This window comes from Canis aureus, chromosome X, assembly GCF_053574225.1.
Source record: "Canis aureus isolate CA01 chromosome X, VMU_Caureus_v.1.0, whole genome shotgun sequence".
Taxonomy (NCBI): domain Eukaryota; kingdom Metazoa; phylum Chordata; class Mammalia; order Carnivora; family Canidae; genus Canis; species Canis aureus.
In genome coordinates this window covers 85727736-85737233 of record NC_135649.1, presented here as the reverse complement: position 1 = coordinate 85737233, position 9498 = coordinate 85727736, and positions in this window count along the sequence as shown.

Here is a 9498-nt window from a genome sequence, read left to right as displayed (position 1 = left end):
CTGTATATACAGCCTTTTAAAGCTTTTGTATTGTCTTATACTGGCTGATTATCTATTTAAATTAGAATGGAATTGGAGAAGACAGGTTCATGAGAATATTTCAGAGACAGTCAAATGGGACTTGTGTGACATTAGATATGGTGGAAGAAGAAGAAGACACAAGAACTAATTACAATATTTCTTTTTTTTTAAGATTTTATTTATTTATTCACAAGAGACACAGAGAGAGAGGCAAGGACATAGGCAGAGGGAAAAGCAGGCTCCCCAAGGGGAGCCCAATGTGGGACTCAATCCCAGGACCCTGGGATCACAACCTGAGCCAAAGGCAGATACTCAACCACCCAGGTGCCCACAAGATTTCTAATTCAGATGAGGAGACACCTGATGATAGTGTTATCCAAAACAACAAATACTGAGGAGAAAGCAGGTGTGCAGGAAGTAAGAGTTCATTCTAAGATATGATGAGTTTGACAAACTTTTCATACTTCATATCCATGCGTGAGATTAGTTTAAGGGTGTCATATTTATGATACATTTGAGAAAAGTCTCTGATCACAAAATTTCATCTGGAATGTAAATGGTGTAATATTTTGATAAAGTTATTGGAGATCATCCACAACAATTTAGGAAATGTAATAAATAAAAACATCTTGTGTAAAATTGTCATTCTCCCAGAGTTTGCATAATTTCTCTTGATGAGGCATATAACTGTTGAAGCATTTGCTTAATTGATAATTTGTGCATAATTTTCTAAACTTTGGAACATAATTATCATCACTTGTGTCTGAGTTAACACTGAAATGAAACACTTTAGTGAAATGTTTTAGACACTAACAAAGTTTTAAAGACAGCAAATCAGAAAGAAAAATTTTGATTAACATAAGAACAGTAGGTTTCTGTCAAGCTCCATACAACTTAGCATGTTTCAGGGTAAAATAAATTTGGACATAATCAGGGCATTAATCTAAAGCAATATTGAGTACAATTTTAATGAGTTAAACCAAAATCAGAAGATTTCAGTTTCAGGGTGCCTGGGTGGCTCAGTGGGTTAAGGGTCTGACTCTTGATTTTGGCTCAGGTCATGAGCTCAGGGTTGTAAGAGCAAGCCCTGCATCATACTCCGTGCTCAATGGGAAATCTGCTTGAGATTCTCTCTCTCTCCCTTACCCTCTGCCCCTCCTCCCACATGGGTGCATGAGAGAGAGAGAGAAAGTGTGTGCCTGAGCAGGATGGGTGGGGAGGGGTAGAGGGAGAGGGAGACAAGTAGACTTCCCACTGAGTGGGGAGCCCAAGGCAGGGCTTGATCTCAGGACCCTGAAATTATGACCTGAGCTGAAATCAAGAGTTGGTCACTTAATCAACTGAGCCACCCAGGTGCCCCAAATAAATTTTTTAAAAAAGAAAAGATTTTAGTTTTAATTCCAATTTTCCATTATTTGAATGTGGACAAGTCATTTACAATTTCCACACTTGTCTCCTTATCTTTCAAAAGGAATTATCATTCTGGATCCTTCTAATTCTGCCAGTTTGTTATTCAAATATCTGATTTCTATGCAACCCTCTTGCTTTTCAATTTCTCATTCATTAATACCCACCCTGCTTACCTCATAGGTCTTCTGGGAGTATTAAATGAAATAATGCATATAAAAAAGTTTTTGAAAAGCCTAAATGCTTTGCAAATGTAAAGGATGATGATGATAGAGAATTTTAAAATCATGATGAAATGGTGTTGAAATCAAACAAGACTCAATGGGCAACTAGCAGAACCTCACTTCCCAAATGGTCAAAATGAAGCACAAAGCAGATATGATAAAAGAACGTTGTACTGCAAGAAACCTTATACATTACTCAGATTAAGAAGCTGAGTTCCAGAGAAAGGGTACCAAAATGTGTTCTGGTTACTACTGTTGCATAACACGTCACCACAGATTTACAGACTTAGAACAACAGCATTCATTTTACTTTGCATGGCTTCTGTGGGTCAGGATCTTGGGAAGGGCTCATCTGGGATGTTCTAGCTTGAGGTCTCTCAAAGATTATGGTCAGATGGTGGCTGGTGCTGGAACAGCTGGACTGACCAAGTTTGGTTTCTTCATGTAATCTCAGCATCTTCTGATGTAGTCTCTCCATGTGGGCTGCTTTGGCCGATTCAGGGCAGTCAGATTGCTTACAGAGCTGCTATCTGCTTCAAGATAAAGTATTCCAGCAAAGCAGGTGGGAGCTGTATCATCATTCGAGATCAAGCCTTAGAAGTCTTATGGTTGGTCTGTTAGTCAAAAGCCTACCTAGTTTGAATGGGACAGGACATGGACCCACCTCTTGATGGAAGAGTGTCAAGGTCACTAGGTTCATCTTTATCTAGGTCATGCACTGATCATATTCTGCTTTATTTTTTTAATTTATTCATGATAGAGACAGAGAGAGAGAGAGAGGCAGAGACACAGGAGGAGGGAGAAGCAGGCTCCATGCCAGGAGCCCGACGTGGGACTCAATCCTGGGACTCCAGGATCTTGCCCTGGGCCAAAGGCAGGCGCTAAACCGCTGAGCCACCCAGGGATCCCCTCATATTCTGCTTTAAATCATTGATTTTTGGGGGCATCTTGATGGCTCAGTGGTTGAGCCAGGTCAGAATCCTGGGGTCCTGGGATTGAGTCCCACATCAGGCTCCTCTGCCTATGTCTCTACCTCTCTTTCTATTTCTCATGAGTAAATAAATAGAATCTTTAAAAAAAAAATTTAACTGGGTCTAGTGTAAATTTAAAAATTGGGCACTCCATTGAGCTATCAGAAATTTTTAATTTAATGTTTGAAATAACTTGAACACATGAATCTTTTTTAATAGTAAATTTTATGAAATCTAAATATACAATAAGTACTTCCAATGAAACTTTAACATCTGACTTGAAATGTGCTCTAAGAGTAACATATACACTGGATTTTCAAACACTTAGTAAATGTAACCTATCTCAGTGATTTCTTATATTGATTACATGCTAAACTGATATTTTAGATATATTGAGTTAAATTAAATGTATTATTAAAATTATTTGCACGTTTGCTTTTACTTTTTCACTTGATCTTAGCCAAAAGGCCGAGAAGCAATTGTTTTCACTTTTTTAATGTGGTTATCAGAAACTTTTAAATTATGCGTGTGGCTTGCATTATATTTGTATTGGATGGCACTGATCTAGAGAGAGAGAGATACCAAAGTAACCTTGTATAAAGTGTAAGTGATTTTTCATAACAAAGCTTTATAGAACTAGTTGATAGTTTAAACTACAGGCATATATTTGATAGGAAAACACAGAGAGATGGAAGAAAGGACGTCTTTTAGGCCCTAGATCTCACCACCTTGCTTAGGAAACTTCCTTGGTGGTTAGATTCCATCTGAATACTAAATTATAGCATGTGCATATTTTCTGATGTGTAAACTATAAAAAACTTCTCAACCTTCAAGTTCTAGTCTTCTTTGTTAAGATTTGATATCCAGGGATGCCTGAGTGGCTCAATGGTTGAACTTTTCTGCCTTTGGCTCCGGTCATGATCCCAGGGTCCTGGGATGGAGTCCCGCATTGGGTTCCTCACAGGAAGCCTGCTTCTCCCTCTGCTTGTGTCTCTGCCTCTCTCTCCGTGTCTCTCATGAATAAATAAATAAAATCTTTGAAAAAAAGATTTGGTATCCAATCTTACCATAAAATCTTACATTGGTTCTAGGGGTGCCTGGATGGCTCAATAGGTTAAGCATCTGCCTTCAGATCAGGTCCTGATCCCTGGGATCTAGCCCCACATCAGGCTCCTGCATCATCAGAGAGTCTGCTTCTCCCTCTCTCTGCCCCCCTCCCTGTTGTGCTTACTCTCTCTCTCAAATAAATAAAATCTTTAAAAAAAATTACATTGGTTTTAATTACAGCTGAATGAAACCCTAAAGATGCTCCATGTTACAGATGAGAAAACCAAGGCTAAGAATCTGCTCAACGTCACACAGTTACCTAGTGACAAAGCTGTGTCACTCTCTTGGTTTACATGAGCTTGGAGAATATGCCCACATAAATAAAATAATTTGTATACTATGTTATTCTAAATCATTATATGTTTAATGATTATACATTTTGGACAAAACCTAAAATGTTCTCCTTCAATATTGTTGATCTCCCAACTCCCACAGTCAAGAAAAGATGCATTTCAATTTTTTGTCTATTTCCAAAACTTTCCCTTTCCCTTTTGTGTTTAACCTCAGTGAGTGGTAAGAAAGAGGATATTAATGGTATTGTTTATTTCACTTATATTCCTATAAAAACTTGCTATGGAAATAAGAATATCTCAACCAAATTCTAGACCAAAAAACCCTACAGAAAGCAGTCTACTGTAAAAGCAATTTTCCTTGGGCTCCCTGGGTGGCACAGTCAGTTGAGTGTCAGATTCTTGGTTTTGGCTCAGCACATGATCTCAGGGTCCTGGGATGGAGCCCTGCATCAGGCTCTTCACTCAGTGGGGGGTCTGCAAGAGATTCTCTTTCTCCCTCTGCCCCTCCTGCTCATGCACTTTGTCTCTCTTTCTTTCTCAAATAAATAAATAAATCTTTTTTCAAAAGTCCTTTTCCTTGTGAAAATTGTCTTCCTTTCATAAACTGAGCACTTATTTATGAGTACCTACCAAGAGCAAGACATTGTGTCAGATGTTATGGGACATGAACAAAGACTTGTATCCTCAGATCATGTTCACTTGATGAGTTTGCAATGGAGGTGCCACTGGAAGCAGAGCTGTATCTTTCAGTGCAGCAATTTCTGATTGCATCATAAATAGCTCCACATAAAAGCCTTCCATTGAATTGAATAAATAAGTCATTTCCAAGTTATAAAATTTAGTTGTAAAATATATGAACACATACTTTAACATTTTCAACATTTCCAATTTCCAACATCATAATTTTAATTTTTTTGATTAATCGGGAAAATTCATTTATGAATTTTGCAGATTTTCTGTCTGGGTCATATTTCATTACAAGCATCAGCAAGTAAATTGGTTTATTAGTACCAATGAATTCACTGGCTAAAAGGCTTTTGTATCTCAGCCTCATACCTACTAAGGTATTCAGAAATAGTCTGTATTAGTTAAGGACCAACTTGTGTTAGCCAAAGGAAGGAAAGGAAAAGGAAGGGGGAAGGAGGAGGGGGAGAAGGAAGGAGGGGACGAAGGGAAGCATGAAAAAGAGGTACCATTCACATTAGCCACAAAACTCATAAGATACCTAGAATTCACCATGAAGTAAGTCTTCTAAAAACAGAAGTGTAAATTTTATGGAAGGACAGAAAGAGGACCTAAACATATTATGTTTTCTAAAGGAATGACTGGGGATCCCTGGGTGGCGCAGCGGTTTAGCGCCTGGAGACCCAGGATCGAATCCCACTTCGGGCTCCTGGTGCATGGAGCCTGCTTCTTCCTCTGCCTGTGTCTCTGTCTGTCTCTCTCTCTGTGACTATCATAAATAAATAAAAATTTTAAAAAACTTTAAAAAAATAATAAAGGAATGATTGTATAAAGACAAAAATTCCCACAAGATTACTATCTAAAATTAATACAATCTCCAGCAAAATCCCAATGAAAATACATGTAGATGTTTAAAATACACAAAACCAATGTGGTGATTCCTTACAAATTAAACGTAGAATTACCATATGACCCACCAATTCTACTTCTGCATATGTACTCAGAGACACAGACATCCTTGCACAACAGTGTTCATAGCAGTACTAGTCACAATAACCAAAAGATGGATACAATGCAAGCGTCCATCAAGAGATGAATGGATAAACAAAATGTAAGCTATATATACAAAGGAATATTATTCAGGTTTACTTCTTTATAAAACTACTTTTTAAAAAAGATTTTATTTATTTGAGAGAGAGAGAAAGAACAAGTGTTGGAGAGGGGCAAGAGGGACAGGGAGAGAAGCAGACTCCCCACTGAGCAGGAAGCCCAATGTGGGGGCTTGATCACAGGACCCTCAGTTCATGACCTGAGTTGAAGGCAGACACTTAACTGACTGAGCCACCCAGATGCTCCTATTACTTAGCCTAAGAAATGAATGAAATTAGGGCACCTGACTGGCTCAGTTGGTAGAGCACGTGACTCCTGATCCTGGGGTTGTAAGTTTGAGCCCCACATCGGGTATAGAGATTACTTAAAAATAAATCTTAAAAAAAATAAAATAGAGGCACCTGGGTGTCTCAGTCAGTCAGGCATCTGCCTTCACCTCGGGTCGTGATCCCAGGGTCCTGGGATTGAGTCCCACATTGGGCTCCCTGCTCAGAGGGAAGCCTGCTTCTCACTCACCCTCTGCCTGCTGCTCCCTTTCCCTCTGTCTGCCACTCTACCTACTTGTGTGCTCTTTCTCTCTCTAATAAATAAATAAAAATATTTTAAAAAATAAATAAAAATGAATGAAATCCTAATACATGCTACAACATAGTTGAACCTTGAGGACATTATGCTAAGTGTAATAAGCCAGACATAAGAGGACAAATAAGGGTTGCCTCAGTGGCTCAGTGGTTGAGCGTCTGCCTTCTGCTCAGGTCATAATCTGAGTCCAAGGATTGAGTCCTGCATCAGGCTCCCCACGGGAACCCTGCTTCTCCCTCTGCCTGTGTCTCTGCCTCTCTCTCTGTATCTCTCATGAATAAATAAATACAATCTTAAAAAAAAAAGGCAAATAAGCTCCCACTTATATGAGGTCCCTAGAGCAGACAAATTCACAGGACAGAAAGTAGAATGGTGGTCCCTAGGGACTGGGGGAGGGGTAATATGGAATTATTGTATAATGGGGACAGAGTTTCAGTTTGGGGTGACCGAAAAGTACTGGAGATGGAGAATACTGATGGATGGCCACCAAAGTGACTGTACTTATACTACTGAATTGTATACTTAAAAATAGTTAAAATAGTGATATTTCTTAGGCATATTTTGCCAGTTATAAATAAAAAAGTAAAAAAAATGATAAAAATACACAAAACTAAAGGGAAAACTGCTTATAGATACACACACACCAACTTTAAGATGGCAGTTTATGACCTATATTTTACCTTAGACCATCTTAAGTGTTTTCTCCAATTTTGGTAAAAGTCTGTTTGTAAATGTCCAGTAAAAGATCTGAAAGGAAATTTATCTTATTATGAATAGTTATCTCTAAGTCAGGGAATGGGATAGTGAGAGGAGCTAAAGGGAGAATCCCAAAATCACAAATCCATATTATCACCCGTGCTTCTCACCAACCAGCTATAGATTCAAGATTCCAGCAAACTCTGTCCTGGGTTTGTTCAATTTGCTAGAACTGCTCACAGAACTCAGAGAAACATGCTACTAACTAGATCAAAAGCCTGTAACTTTATTATGTTTATTATGAAAGCCTGTAACTCAGGAACAGCCAGATGGAAGAGATGCAATGGGTAGGGTATGGGGAAAGTGGGAGGAGCTTCCAGGCCCTCTCCATGGGGGACCACTCTCTTCAAATCTCCATGTGTTCACCAACCCAGAAGCTCTTCCAATATTGCCCTTTTAGGGTTTTATGAAGCTTCATTACATAGTCATGGTTACTTAAATCATTGGCCATGGGTGATTATTTCAACCTCCAAAGCCTCTCCTCTCCCAGAGATGGGAGTGAGGGTGGGAGAAGTTGAAAACTCCAGCCTTCTAATCACAAGGTTGGTGCCCCTGGCAAACAACCCTCCGTAGGCTATCCAGGGGATTTCCACTGTCGCAGGTGTGTTTGAAAGGGGCTTGTTATATGAATAACAAAAGACACCCATTTTACCCTGACTACTCTTATTATTTAGGCAAATCCAAGGGTTTGTTTGTTTTTTAAGATTTTATTTATTTATTCATGAGAGACACACAGAGAGAGACAGAGACATAGACTGAGGGAGAAGCAGGCTCCCTGTGGGGAGCCGGATGCCGGACTCAATCCCAGGACCTGAGCCAAAGGCAGCCGTTCAACCACTGAGCCACCCAGGCATCCCAAATCCAAGGGTTTTAAGAGCCCTGTGCCAGAAAGAGGGATGAAGACCAAATATATCTATCTTAATATAAATCACAATATCATAGTAAATTTGAAGTTTTCCTAATAAAAGTTTTTTTTAAGGAAAGTCTAAATATAAAAAACAAAACTGTAAAAAAAAAACTGTGACATACTGGAAATAAATAAAAGACAGCATTCATTTAAATCTTGGTGTTGGAAAGTCTTCTTCAGGAAGACAAAAACCCAGAAGTTTCAAAAAAAGAATTTACAGATTTAAATTTTTCATATGGCAAAAGATACAAATAAAGAAATTTAAAAAAAAAACAAGAATAACAGATTAGGAGAAAATATGTTAAACATCTACAACAGACAAAGGATTAAAAGCCTTCCTATTTTAAGAGTTCTTGAAGACTGTTAACAAAAGGGTAGGAAAAAATTGATGAGTGATATTAACTAATAATTCAGAAATAAAGATGTTTAAATGATCAATGCATCTATAAAATTGATGTAATTTGGCAATAACCAATGAAATAAAAATTAAAAGAACAACAAGGTGTCCTGTTTTCCCCATTAAATTAATGAAAATGGGATCCCTGGGTGGCGCAGCGGTTTGGCGCCTGCCTTTGGCCCAGGGCGCGATCCTGGAGACCCGGGATCGAGTCCCACGTCGGGCTCCCGGTGCATGGAGCCTGCTTCTCCCTCTGCCTGTGTCTCTGCCTCTCTCTCTCTCTCTCTGTGACTATCATAAATAAATAAAAATTAAAAAATTAAAAAAAAAATAAAAATAAAAATAAATTAATGAAAATGAAAAAGATTGGTATACAAGATTGAGGACTTTATAGAGATACATGCTCTCATACACCATTGGTAGGAGCAAATGATACAGGCTTTTTGGAGGGCAATTTGGCAGTGAAAATTAAAATATAAAGTGTACATACCATTTGCCCCAGTAATTTTACATCTAGGAATTTATCATACTGAATCATATAAATGCACAAAAATGTATATATAAGGATTTTTCATTGCACCACTGTTGGTAATATAAAATAATTGAAAATGTCCATAGGGGAGGGAAAAATCTTTCCCTCTACCCTTCTAGGTTCTTGGCTGAGACCCCTCTATAATAAAAAGACAGCATAGCAGTAGAAAACAAATTTAATTATGTATGTACATATAGAAACCCCATAAAGATATGAGATTCAAAGAAGTGACCATAGCAGGAAGCTTTTATACCACTTAGACAAAGAAATAATAAACTTGTGAAGAATTGATAAGACAAAGGGGGTTGGGCTAGAGGCAGTAAAATGGTGAAGGAGAGCAAGGTTTGTTTGTACAGCCTTCTTGACCTTAAATTCCCTGGCTCCGGTGATAAGGATGCCTTCTGCCTTCCTGTTACAGGAAGGGTACCTTTCACATGGGAGATTTATCTCCTGCTTTCAAGGGACAAAGGAGGGTTAGAGTGCTCTTGCACTGACTGTTTCTCAAGT